Raw genomic sequence first — 14730 nt, forward strand, 5'->3', positions numbered from 1 at the left:
GAAAATGAGCAGAGGTCCCAGTGAGTAAGTAAGGGGTGGTACCAGAAAGGCCCAGGCTGGCATAGATATCATCTACAGCAAAAGTCTGGGGTTTTGGCAGGCAGTGGGCCACCAGAAAAGAATGAACAGACTCAGAATAAGTTCTGGCTGCTACCCTCTAGCCTCTGCCCCAGGGCATACTGACCTGATAGAGGGAGGGAGGAAAATGAAAATAGATAAACAAGGCTGAGGAAATTTATACTGGATTTTGGAGCTGACTCCCAACATCCAAAAGGGTGTGGCTTTGATTTCCATCCAGGCTGGTATCAGTATCACCATGGGTTGGATTTGGTGAGACTGCATGGATATCTATGTAATAGGGATGCTTGGGTTCAGAAAGTGTTAGTTATGGTCTGAAGGTTTAGTGGGGTCTGCTATAAAATGAATTTAGTTCTAGTTTAGAACACTTATTTTCTTATGCTTAGACTAAAGTAGGCCCAGATTCTGGGACTGGGACTAAACTGATACTTGGAAGTTCAGGGAGTGTAGTTACAAAAAGAAGAAGGGCATAGAGGTTAGAAGACAGTCAGCTCTTTGCAATCCAGGACACTGGTCCAGTGTGAAATTTCGCAGAATGGGAAATAATGGTTCAGATGTTACATAAACATTACCAGCTTGTTTCTCTTTTCTCTTTTTTTCTTCTTTTAAAGAGTTCAGAATATATAGGTACAGCTGTGCAGAAAATATGATTCTAAAAAATTACGTTCACAGATAAGCTTCTATAATTTGACAATTTTTCTGTGCTGATGCATGTTTTCCAGCAAACAAAATGCATGAATAAATCTATCAGGAGCAGAAAGGCAGTGGGAGACAGCTGCAGCCACAGCATCCAGGAGTTGACAATGATTAATTCCTATATCTGCTCAGTCAGATAGAAACAAAGGTCACCATGCATAGATTAGCATCCTGATCACCACCTCCTCCCAACACACACACATACACAACACAGACAGAGAGGGAGAGGGAGAGGGAGAGGAAGAGGGAGAGAGGGAGAGAGAGAGAGAATGGTATCTTCTATTATTGATAAGGGCAAAATTCAAAATGCCTGAGACATGTTTTACTATCTGACACCCCCCTCCCCATAAGCAAACTCCTTAGTGAGATGGAGATGAAATAAGGCATTTGGATAGGATCAAAAAAACTGATTAATGTCAGATTACTGTCTAATCTTTTTAACATCCAAATTAGGTAAAATTCTGATGTTCAGCTTACATTTATGAAGGCAAAGGGAACAGGAAATTTAAGAATAAATCTTGATGCAGTAATTTGATCAAAGTAAGAAAACCTATTAGGGTGAAACAGTTGAACACATGTGGACATTTGATATTATGTAAAGAAGGTATTTGGTCCCTGACTGGTGTAGCTCAGGGGATTGAGCGCTGGCCTGCAAACCAAAGGGTCGCCAGTTCAGTTCCCAGTCAGGGCACATGTCTGGGTTGTGGGCCACATACCCAGTAGGGGGCATGTGAGAGGCAACCATGCATTGATGTTTCTCTCTCTCTCCCCCTCCTTTCCTCTCTCTTTAAAAATAAATAAATAAAATCTTTTTTTAAAGAAGAAGGTATTTGGAAGTTGACTGTGCTCATGTTCAACAGTCCCCTGAAGACATTGCCACTTCCTTTTCATGACCCCTACAATTATAGGTCCTTAACAAGTTGACTTAAAAAAAATAATCTTGGGCTAGAAAAAGTATTTTTAAATGAATAAATTATAAATATTTAGCTCAGTGAATTATCACAAAGAAGATATACATGTAACTATCACCTGAGTCAAGAAATAAAACATTACAACATCTCAAAATCTTCACTCATATATTACCTCCTTTCCTTCCTCCATAAAGGCACACCACTATCTTAACTTTTAACACAATACTTTAGTTATGCCCGGTTTTAACTTTATATGAGAGGAATCATTTAGTCAATGCTCTTTGGTGGCTGGCTTTTTAAATTGGACTTTCGTGAGATTCTTTCTTGTTTCCGGATATAACTGTAACTTGTTTTTTTGGCTGTATAGTATCCATGGTAAGACTACACCATGACTTACTTATTCCTTCTTCTACTGGAGGGCATTTGAGGTGACTACAAATAATGCTATCATGGGCAGACTTTATACAACTCTGGGTATACATGTGCGTACAATGTCTCCTGTGTATAATTTAGAAGTGGATTTGCTGGCTCACAAGGTATATGTGTTATTTTAGAAGATATGTCAAGTTATTTATTTCAAAGTGGTTATACCAATTTGTACACTCACTGTGAGTAAATGAGAGTCTTATAGCTTTACATCTTTGTAAACATATCTTTAAAATATTGAGTCTTCTAATCTATAAATATATCATTTAATTTTTTACAACTTCTTTAACTTCTCTCAAAAATGTTTTATGATTTTCTGTGTAGAGGTACTGCATATCTTTTCCTAGTGTGTTAGTCAGGGTTCAGTCAGAGAAATGGAGCCAGTAAGAGATATATGGATTTGTCACAGGCAATTGGCAATAACCATCAAACCAAAAATTATAGAGAAGATCCCATAAATCCTTGTATGGCACAGTGAGTGCAAACTTTCTCATAGCCAACAAGATCAGTACTGCTTTCCTTTCTTCCCCATCACCTTCCCTTCAGCTTCAATTACTCAAACCATGAAGTGAACAGACCTGAAACAAGCAATATGGAAGGGGCGCAGCTACTATCCCTGATGCAAGGAAAGGCTATTTTTAAAAACACAAAATGTACTTTTTGGACTTGCTCATGTTTTTCCACCCAGGTGATGCATTTGAATCTCTGAGGAACACTTAAAAACACATTTTGCACAGTCTCCTGAGCACAGGAGGTATTTAGCTTGGGAAATATTTACTATTGATATCAATAAACCTCACTCAGGTGATAATAACATAAAGACTTTAAGGGATGGAAGAACAAAGAAAAGATGAGGATGAGCCTAATCCTTTTCAAAAGTGTTGAGATCTTGAGGCCTTTTATAATCATAGAAAATAATGTGAAGGAGTCAGGGAGATTCTCACGAGGGTACAACAATAACATGCTTGAGAACCCAGACTCACACAGTGTGTTGGGTTTTCTGAAGGCAGAGAGAACAAACACAGCACGGTACAGGAAGTGAGTTGGGCAACTCTGATGTTTGCTGCCTGAAGACCTGCATAATGACCTATCTAGAAAGTTGTGCTGGAGGGAGGAGGCCACAGGGATGGACACATTTCAGCCATGTGCCAGCACCTGGTTCTCCAGCTGCCACTACAGCCCAGGGCACAGGCAGAGGTGGCAGGTGCCACTGTGCACAATTCCCAGGGTTGGGAGAGGCCCTCTGCCATGCACCCTGAGAAGCAATGCATATTCTTGCTTGTACATCAAGACGCAAGGCCCTGACTGATCTTTACTGAGGCCATTTCTCAGGGTTGTGTTTCCAGTGAGAAACCTTAGAGGATGAGGTAACATCTCCCCCCAAACAAAAAACAGGCTTGCTAAAACTCATTATAAAAATGATGAACTCCCCAGGCTCAGGTTGCTCTCCTTTAATGGCAGCCCACTGTGTGTGCAAGCATCGTCCGCTGGGCCCTCCATCATCCTCATGGAGCTTGGTGGCCTAATGAAGTGCTTTGTCTCTGACCCAAGAGTCTCATGTCTTTTCCTAGCATCCATGAAATGGCAACAGGTCAACCTGTTCAACTTGCAAGTAGGGCAAAAGCTCATATCCTACATTGCTCTTATCACTCAAATTTCTGGATTTCCCAGACAGTAAAGTCCCAGATACTGGGGATTACTGTGGGAATGTCACTTTTAATTCTGAGAAATAAAAATATGTAAATAACAACTACCATTTACAATCATTACCACAAGGGATAGTGGGTAACCTCTCAGAATAAAAGATAGTGCTTTACTTGAACAAGTTTAGCTTCATGCAGAACTTTTGACATTACGCTTATTTTACACATTTCAGAGGAGGCACCAGGAAAGGAATCCTTTGGGCCTAAAATGTCTGCTTTGTTCCAAGAGTTAAGACATTATGGTTCTTATTAAACTGCATTAAGGATGTAGAAAAAAGAATGCATTATTATATTAGACCTTAGTAACTAGCAAAGTTATCAGATGGTTTTAGGTCACCTAATAGGGCCCTTTGGGAAAGGATACCAGACACAGTGTACTTTGTTTCCTCATGAGAACCTTCTCAAAAAGATAAGGATGTATATAGACTACATTTCCAAATAGCTTTATTGAGTATAACTGACATACAATAAACTGTGCATAAAGTCATGATTTGACAAATTTTGATAAATGTATAGACTTATGAAGTATCACAATCAAGGTAATGAACATATCCATCGCCCCCCCCCAACGTTTCTACAAGTCCTTTTATAATCCCTCCTTCCTTTGCCTCTGCACCTGCAGCCAACCACTGATCTGATTTCTATCACTACAGGTTAGTTAACAACAGATTTGCTTAATTTTCTAGAATTTTGTATAATTGGAATTGTATATTATATCATCTTTTTGCCTGGCTTCTTTCACTCAGCATAATTATTTTGAGATTCATCATGCTGTTCCAGGTATCAATAATTCCTTCTTTTTAATGATGAGTAGTATTCAGTTGCATGGCTATACCACCATTTTTTATCCATTCACCTGTTGAGGGACATTTGTGCTATTTCCAGTTATGGGCTGTTAAAATAAAATTCTTATGAACATTGGTATACAAGTCTTTGTTCAGACATACAGTTTCATTTTGCTTGGGTAAAAACCTAAGAGCAGAATAGCAGATCATATGGTAGGTATTTGTTGAATTTTTAAAGAAACCGACAGACCGTTTTCTAAAATGGTTGTAGCATATTGCATTTCCACCAGTAGTGTATGCCAACACTTGATTCACTCAGTCTTTAAAAATTTTGGCCACTCTAATAGGTGTGTATTGGTAGTTAAATGGTTTTATTTTTATTATTTTGTTTATTAATTTATTTTTTAGTGAGAAGGGAAGGGAGGGAGAAAGAGAGGGAGAGAAATATTGATGTGAGAGAGAAACATCGATTGGTTGCTTCTTGTATGTGCCCTGACTGGGGACCGAACCTGCAACTCAGCCATGTGCCCTGACTGGGAATTGAACCAGTGACCTTTCACTTTGCAGACAACATCCAATCAACTGAACCACACCAGTCAGGGTGCAGTTAATTGGTTTTAATTTGCATTTCCCTAGTGACAAATGGTGTTGAACCTCTTTTCGTATGCTTATTTACCTTCCATATATCTTCTTTGGTGAAGTGTCAGTTCAAATCTTTCACTCATTCTTTTATTGTTTATTTTCTTATTTTTGAGTTATTATTGTTCTTTATATATTCTGGATTTTTTAATCAAGTACATAATGTACATATATTTTCTTCCAGTCTTTGGTTTTCTTTTTATTTTCTTAAGATTCTCTTTAGAAGATTTTTAAAAAAACATATTTTATTGATTATGCTATTACTGTTGTACCATTTTCCCCCCTTTATTCCCCTCTGCCCTGCACACCCCCTCCCACTCACATTTCACCCCTGCCTAGTTCATGTCTACGGGTTGTACATATAAGTTCTTTGGCTTCTCCATTTCCTATACTATTCTTAACCTCCCCCTATTTTGTAACTACCATTTACGTTACTTATTTACTGTAGCTTTTTCCTCATTCCTCCCTCTACTTCCCCACTGACAACCCTCCATGTGATCTCCATTTCTCTGATTCTGTTCTGTTCTACTTGTTTGCTTAGTTCATTTTTGTTTTTGTTTTTTATAGGTTTGGTTGTTGATAGTTGTGGCTGTTGTCATTTTACTGTCCATAGTTTTGATCTTCTTCTTAGATAAGTCCCTTTAACATTTCATATAATAAGGGCTTGGTGATAATGAACTCCTTTAACTTGACCTTATCTGGGAAGCACTTGATCTGCCCTTTCATTCCAAATAATAGCTTTGCTGGATACAATAATCTGGGATGTAGGTCCTTGCCTTTCATGACTTGGAATACTTCTTGCCAGCCCCTTCTTTCCTGCAAGGTTTCTTTTGAGAAATCAGCTGAGAGTTTTAAGGGAACTCCTTTGTAGGTAACTCTCTCCTTTCCTCATGCTGCTTATAAGATTCTCTCCTTCTCTTTAATCTTGGGTAATTTGATTATGATGTATCTTGGTGTGTGCTTCCTAGGGTCCAACTTCTTTGGGACTCTCTGAGCTTCCTGGACTTCATGGAAGTCTATTTCCTTTGCCAGATTGGGGAAGTTCTTCTTCATTATTTGTTCAAATAAGTTTTCAATTTCTTGCTCTTCCTCTTCTTCTTCTGGCACCCCTATGTTTCGGATGTTGGAACATTTAAAGTTCTCCTGGAGATTCCTAATCCTGTCTTCATTTTTTTGAGTTCTTGATTTTTCATTCTGTTCTAGTTGAATGTTTGTTTCTTCCTTCTGGTACAAACCATTGATTTGAGTCCCAGGTTCCTTCCCATCACTGTTGACTCCCTGTAGATTTTTCTTTATTTTACATAATGCAACCTTCATTGCTGCCTGGGTCTTTTTTATGCTGTTGAAGTACCCAGTGAGTTCCTGGAGGATCCTGAGAGCCAGTGTTTTGAACCGTACATCTGATAGGTTGTCTGTCTCTTCATCACTTATTATTTTTCTGGAGCTTTTATCTGTTCTTTCATTTGGGCCTTTTTTTTTTTTCCTTTGGTCTTGGCAAGCCTGTTACATAGTAAAGGGCAGTGCCTTAGGTATTTGCCAGGATGGGGCGGGGGGGCAAATCACGTTGCTGCATCGTGGCACTATATATGGGGGAGAGGTCCAAGAGGGAACAATGCTGCTTGCTCAGCTCTTGGCCTGCTTGCAGTCACTTCCTCTGCTACCCACAAATAAATTAGGCCCTTCTGGTGCTGATTCCCACATGAGTGTTTTTGTGTATGTTCTAAGACCCTATGGGTCTCTCCAATGAACTCTCTTGTGAGGCTGGGAGTTTCTCCTGCCACCTCAACCCCCACAGATTTTTTCAGTCAGATGTTTTGAGGCTTTATTTCCCTAAACTGGAACCCTGGGTTGTGCAGTCTGTTTTGCTCCCCAGTTGTTCTTCCCAGTTTATCCACACACAAATGTGGGACTACCGGTTCTGCCAGCTGCCGCCTTGCCAGGTCTGCCAACCATGGCCTTGCCACAAGTCCTCTCTGACTAGCTGCCCATCTCCACCCCTCCTACCAATCTGGATGAAAATTTCTTCTTTAACTCCTTGGTTATTGGACTTCCATACAGTTCAATTTTCTGGCAGTTTTGGTTGTTTTTTGTTTTTAAATTTGTTGTTATCCTATTATAAAGGACACATGGGCAAAAGCAAGGGGGAGGTTGGAGGTGGGGGAGGGAGGTGGGTTCAGCTGGGGTGGGGTGGAGGGAAGGGGAGAAAAGGCATACAACTGTAATTGAATAACAATAAAAATTAAAAAAAAATTGTTGTTATCCATCTTGGCCGGAAGTCTTGAGAAGGTATTTTTAATTTTATGTCCAATTTACCAATGTTTTCTTTTATAGTTTGTGCTTTTAGTATTGTATCTAAGAAATCTTTGCTTATTCCAAGGTCAACATTTTTCTCTTATATTTTCTTTGAGAAATTTTACTTTTAGGTTTTACAGTTAGGTCTATGATCCATTTTGAGTTAATTTCAGAATATGGTGCAAGATGTAGATGAAAGTTCATTTTTCATGTGAATATCTAATTGTGCTGACACCATTTGTTGAAAAAGACTATTGTCCCTTCTGCACTGAATGGCCTTTGCACCTCTGTTGAAAAGCAGTTTCCCATATATATGTAGGTTTATTTCTATCTTTTATTATGTTTTGCTGATATGTAGGTCTATCTCTGCTTAATAGCAAACTGCCTTTAGATTGGTAATTAGTCTTAAAATGAGATGGTTCTAGTCCTTTAAATTCATTCTATTTTAAAGTTGTTCTGGCTATTCTAGGTCCTTCATGTTTCCATATGAATTTTAGAAACAGCTTGCCAATTTAATTTTACAAACAGCAACTGGGACTGGGACTGTGATTTGGTTTAGTCTACACATCAATTAGTGGAGAAGTAGCAATATTCAGTCTTCCAATCCATGAACACAATATCTCTCCACTCATTTAGAATTTGTTTAATTTCTCTTAGGAATATTTTATAGCTTCCAGTATACAGATATTTTACATTGTTTGTTAGATTAACAATATTTTGTAGTTCTCATTGTGCCAGTATTTTATATTGCATGTTAGTTATCCCTAAATAGTTCATATTTTTGATGCTATTATAAATAGTACTGCTTTTAATTTTACTTTTCAGTGGTTGAGTTTTGTACATTGATCTTGTGTCCTGCAGATGTGACAAACTTGTTTATTAGTTCTCACAGTTGTAAAAGAAATAGCTTACATTGGATTTTCTACATAGACAATCAAGTCGCCCAAGAGTAAAGTCATTTTAATTTTTTCTTTCTAAACTGGGTGCCTTCTGCTTCTCTTTCTTATTTTATTGCACTGGCTACAATCTCCAATTTTTAAAAATCATTTTTTAATTGTTGTTCAAGTACAGTTGTCTCCATTTTCTCTCCACCACTTTCCCCTGCCCCACCAGCCCCCACCTCCAACCCTCAGTCCTACCGCTCTTTGGTTTTGTCCATGGTCCTTTATACATGTTCTCTGATGACCCTTTTTCTTATTTCCCCAATTATTGCCCTCCCCTATCCCCTCTGACTGTCAGTTTGTTCTTTATTTCAATGCCTCTGGTTATATTTTGCTTGCTTGTTTGTTTTGTTGATTAGGTTACACTTACAGGTGAGATTTTATGGTATTTTTCTTTCACTGCCTGACTTATTTCACTTAGCATAATGCTCTCCAGTTCCATCCATGCTGTCGTGAAAGGTAGGAGTTCCTTCTTTCTCTCTGCTACATAGTATTCCATTGTGTAAATGTACCACAGTTTTTGGATCCACTCATTCTCTGATGGGCACCTAGGCTGCTTCCAGCACTTGGCTATTATAAATTGTGCTGCTATGAACATTGGGGTGCATATGTTCTTTTGGATTGGTGTTTCAGGATTCTTAGGGTATAATCCCAGCAGTGGAATTGCTGGGTCAAAAGGCAGTTCCATTTTTAGTTTTCTGAGGAAATTCCATACTGTTTTCCACAGTGGCTGCACCAGTCTGCATTCCCACCAACAATGTACTAGGGTTCCCTTTTCTCCACAACCTCGTCAGCACTTGTTGTTTGTTGATTTGGTTTTGATGGCCACTCTGACTGGTGTGAAGTGGTATCTCATTGTGGTTTTAATTTGCATTTCTCTGATGACTAGTGATGCTGAGCATCCTTCATATGTCTCTGGGCCCTCTGTATGTCCTCCTTGGAGAAGTGTCTGTTCAGGGCCTTTGCCCATTTTTTAATTGGATTGTTTGTCTTCCTGGAGTGGAGTCATGTGAGTTCTTTATATATTTTTGTATAATCTCTAATGTTGAATAAAAGTGGTGAGAGCAGACACCTTGTCTTCTTTCTGATCTTAATGGGAAAGTAATCAGTCTTATATCATTAAAAATGATATTAGCTACAGGTTTTTCATAGGTGCATTTTGTTAGGTTGAAGAAGTTCTAGTCCTACTTTGTTGATATTTTATCAGGAGAGGATGTTGAATCATGTCATATACTTTTTCTCTTAAGATGATCACATGATTTTTTTAAGTTGGTAAATATGGTGAATTATATTGATCTTTGAATATTAAACCAGCCTTGCATTTCTTTGTCATGATGTATTATCCTTCTGATATTTGGCTGGACTCAATTTATTAAAAAATTGTTTTGAATTTTGGATCTATGTTCATGGGGATATTGGCTTACAGGGGTTCTCGTTGTTGTTGTCAGGTTTTCATGTCAGGGTAATGCTATCATCACAGAATGAGTTGGCAAATGCTCCATTATTTTCAGTGTTTTACAAGGGTTTGAGCAAAACTGCAACAAATCAGGCACAGATCAGCTGGGTGCCTCTGGTGCAAGGTCTCTCACAAGAATGCAGTCAACAGGTCAGCTATGGCTGCCCTCCTTCAAGGCTTCACTGGGGAAATCTGCTTCCAAGCTCATTCACATGGCTGTTAACAGGACTCATAAAATCTATTTTCAAGCCCACTGACATTCTGTTATTAAGCCTCAGGTCCTTGCTAGCTGCAGACTGGACACATCAGTTCCTTGCCATGTGGGCCTTTCTAAAGGGCAGCTCACAACATGGCAGGTGTCTTCCCTCAGAATGAGTGACTCAAAGAGTGAGACAGATCCAAGAAGAAAGCCATAGTCTTTGCAACCTCATCCCAAAAGTGACACCTTATTTATAAGCAAGTCAGTGAATTCAGCCTATACTCATGGAGAGAGCATTTCACAAAAGTGTAACAATCAGGAGGAAGAAATCGTTGACGAACATCTTAGAGACTGCCCATCATAGTTGTTTTTAACATTATCTTATCCTTTATCACTTGTGGAATCATAGGTGAGGTCACTTCTCCCTTTCTTATTTGGGTAATTATATCTTCTTTCTTTTTTTTTTTTTTTGACCACTTGAGCTAGAGGTTGGTCAGTTTTATCAATTTTCATAAAGAGCTTTGGTTTCAGTTTTTTCCTGTTGTTTTTGTTTTCTATTTTATCAACTTCTAATCTGATCTTTATTATTTTCTTTCCTCTGCTTACTCTGGAGGCTATTTTCTTTTCTTTTTTTTTTCTGTTTTATAAAGCAGATCTTTCTTCTTTTCTAATATGGAGTTTAGTCCTATAATCCACTCCCCCCAAACCCCTGCCACCAAGTACTGCTTTAATGGTATCCAACAAATTTTGATATATTGTATTTTAATTTTCATTCAGTTGAAAACACTTTATAGTTTCTCTTTTGATTTGCTCCTTGACCATGCATTATTTTAAAGTGTTCTATCTAGTTTCCAGATATTTCAGTATTTTTCAGAGATCCTTCTGGTATGGATTTCTAATTTAACTCCATTGTAGTTGGAGAACTTACTCTGTGTGATGTGCATCCCTTTAAATTGAATGAGAATTTTTTCATGTCCCAGGATATGATCTACCTTGGTAAATATTCCATGTATACTTGAAAAGAATCTATATTCTACAGGTGTTGGGTGTAGGATTATGTAAATATCAATTAGGTCAAGTTGGTTGATAGTGTTATTCAAGTCTTCTATATCTTTACTGATTTTATCTTGTAGAGTAACTACATTTTAAAATTTTATCAAAAATGTAATATATGCAACTGAACTCAAACATTTCTATATCATTTAGTTTTATTAAAATATTTTTCAGTGGTGCAACAGTAGCGCATCTGATTCCAGATCAGAAGGTTGCATGTAAAATATTTTTCTTTCCTCTGGCACATATGTGGGTGTGCATGCATACACAGACAGAATCACAAATTTAGAGACCACAGAACTGGAATGAAATGAAGCATCTAATTGTGATGCACCTTTGCACAAATTTTATTATTTAAGAGAGCACTTTTGAAACTGGCTTATCTTATCTTTCCTTATCTGAGCTTGTAAGCTACTTAATTGCAAAGCCATGTTTTTAGTGCTTCTTAATATTTTATTCTTCATGCCAAGTCATGCTCCCACTGCAAGCAAGACCGACAGCAAATATAGTTGTTCTACTACAACACTATTTACAAGTGTTTCTATTTTAACAGGATTATAAATGACTTTAAAACCTTGCACTCTACAAAATTTTCTATAAAAATAATGTGTTTTGGGAAAAATAGTATGGTCCATAAAATTTGAAACATACTTAACTTTGTAACCAGAATACTAATAAAAATAATAATTATCCCCATTAAAATACTAACACTTAGTAAATGCTCACTATCATTTGTATCCAGGATCATAGCTGATTTTTGTAACCTCAAATCTGCAAGATGTAGGTTCTCGAGGGTATTCGACTCCCATAAATAACATTACCATCAAAATCTGCTCCGGATCTGTGCTTTCTTTAACAATCAATTATTTTAAAACACAAGGGAAATATCTTTACTGCTTTTTAATCTATTCCTACGGCTTCACCAGATAGCTTCATGCTGTCGGAAGGACACCAGATTTTGAAGCCATTAAACCAACTGCAGGCAGTGCCATTGTATTCTTAGCTTAAGGCTTCCTTCTTTAACCATAAGAAAGCCTGTGCCTGAATTCTTTAAACCACTGACTTTCTGGGGAAAGATTACATATGAACCAATAATATTGTTTTCTTATTTGCCAATCAGGTATTAATTTGCATTTAGAAGTGTGTTGCAGCTAAAAAGACCATACTTCATCATTCTCTAACCTTGAAATGTGTGATTTTCCTAGTCACTTTCCTTTTGAATTTTTTTATCTTCACCTGAGAATATTTTTTATTGCTTTTAGAGAGAGAGGAAAGGAGAGGGAGAGAAGGAGAGAGAAACATTGATTGGTTGTGTCCATATGCATCCCAGCTGGGGATCAAACCTGCAATCTTCAGTTTAGGGGATGATGCTCCAACCAACTAAGCCGCAGCAGCCAGAGCCCTAGTCGTTTTCTTGGCAGCAGCCACCAAAGGATTAAAATCTCCTTCCTCCTAGGATCACTGACAACATATTTACTAAGTACCTATTATATTCCACAGTCTGTTCTATATGTTGGAAACAGTGGTAAATATACCGACAAGGTCCCTGTGTTCATAGTCTTTACAATTTGGTGGGAGATACAGATAATAAAAAGGTAAATCAATAAATATGGTAATATCAGAGAGTTATACTTGCTATGAAGAAAATGAAACAGTGATGGGGAATGGAATGAGATGTGGTGGCCGTGTGGCCATGGGATAGAGAAGCTACATTAGATAAGAAGATCAGGGAAGGCTTCTCTGAAGAGGTGACATTTGAGCCAAGACATATACAGTGAGAAGTAACTATCCTGGAAAGATCTGGAGAAGACTGTTAGGTAGTGGGAACAGTAGGGGCCTCGAGATGAGAGTGGGTTTAGTGTATCTGAGGGACAGAATAAAAGTGACTGGGGCAGGTTTAGAAGTATACGCAGGACAGAGCGCCACATAGCACGGCCATGTAGAGGCTGACCCAGCAGATCAAGTCACTGCTTAACAATTCCATGTCCTCCTTGCCTCAAGTCACCAATGGCACCCCAAAATGCCTGCTAGACAAATTCAATGGACTGACCCTCATCTGAATGCCCAAACCAGGTAATGGAGCATGACACACTTGATCACCACCAAGTGTAGGGCTGGCGTGGGGCCAGACAAGTTTGGCTTATCTGAGGGAGCTGTTGAAATCTGATGTGGGCTCTATCCAGAAAAAACAGCTGTGGGGCAGGGAGAGAGGGCTGGAGGCAAGCTGGGGCAGCTGGGGCAGAGTGTTGGAGTGAAGAGATGGAATGGTCCCTGAGGGAAGGATCAAATAGCAGTGAAGGCAAGATTCTGCAAGTCCCTTCAGAAGACAGTCATCATTTGTTTCTTTTGTCAGACCCAGAAACCATAGATACTTACCCTGATGAACCAGTGACTTTCCAGCCAGTCAGAATTATCTAGCAGAACAGCCAGGTAGCCGGGCTTCAGAAACCTTAGTCCATCCGGACTGGTTACAATTGTGCTGCCACTAAACTTTAGTGTTACTGAAGCAGGGTGCAGCCAAAAGGAGGGCCCCAGGAAGGGATTTGTAATGGGGTCCAGGGCTCAGGGTGTCCAGGAAATATTAGAAAAATGTATGTAGGATGTCCTCATCCCCACAGGCCTGAGCCAGGGGGGATGGGACACATGGAACAGGGCCATTCAGAGCTGTTTTGGGTAGCAAGAGCTTTGCAGCTAACCCCGGCAGTCATTTAACATATCTATAACCTTTAACTGGTTTCATAGATATGTTAAATAGCTGTGGCCCTGCTTTGAGCCAGGGAGATGGGAGTGACTTCGACCCAAGATGGGACTGGGAAGCAACTCCCCCTGGTTACAGGGCCTGTGGGAGAGCTTGGAGATGATTGGCTCCATGCCATGGGGCCACACCTGCCCAGACTTACTATGGCAGCCCCGTAAAGCTGGAAGAATACAAGGATGCTGGCAGGTGTAACTGAGTGTAGGAGGAGTCGGAAATGGGGCTGCAAAGGAAGATGGGCACTGGGATTTAAACCTAGGCCCAGCAGCCATAGAGTGGAGGAGACCACGCGGCTCCAAAGTAAATGGGGAGGAGACCATGCGGCTCTGAAGGAAGTAGATAGATAGAGGTCCATGTGGTTCTGAAGTAAAAGAGGAGAGTACCACGAGGTTCTGAGGGGAAAGGAAGAGAGCCAGGATCAGGCAGCTTTGGTGAAGTAAAAAGAGGACCATGCGGTTCTGAAGGAGAGTAGAGAGGACCACGAGGTTTTGGAGTGCTTCTTCTTGCCACGCAGCTTAGGCAGCAGGAGAGACTTTGCTGGGAAGAAAAGGGGAGAAAGGACTCTTGCTGGTGGGCCATGAGAAGGTGCCACATGGCTTTGGATTAACTGGAGATTGCGGCAGCCACCCAGCTGATGGTGCCAGGAGCCTGAATCACGGACTTCTACTCCTTTCCTGAGACACGGTACCCCGGACTAGGCACAGGGAGAGGGAAGGACTGTGCATCTGTGGGTGTTCTAAAGGACTTTAGTATCTTATTGAAGACATTAAGCCATTACTCTTAAGTTTGTGTAACT

At 39.5% G+C, this 14730-nt stretch overlaps 1 protein-coding gene across 3 annotated transcripts in view; it reads right to left on the reverse strand.

Annotated features, from left to right (window-relative positions):
* The window catches only part of GPR156 (G protein-coupled receptor 156), a 100671-nt gene that overhangs the window by 47316 nt on the left and 38625 nt on the right, over positions 1-14730 (reverse strand). The gene's annotated exons all lie outside the window — the stretch shown is intronic.

This window comes from Desmodus rotundus, chromosome 2 (assembly GCF_022682495.2).
Source record: "Desmodus rotundus isolate HL8 chromosome 2, HLdesRot8A.1, whole genome shotgun sequence".
Lineage (NCBI taxonomy): Eukaryota > Metazoa > Chordata > Mammalia > Chiroptera > Phyllostomidae > Desmodus > Desmodus rotundus.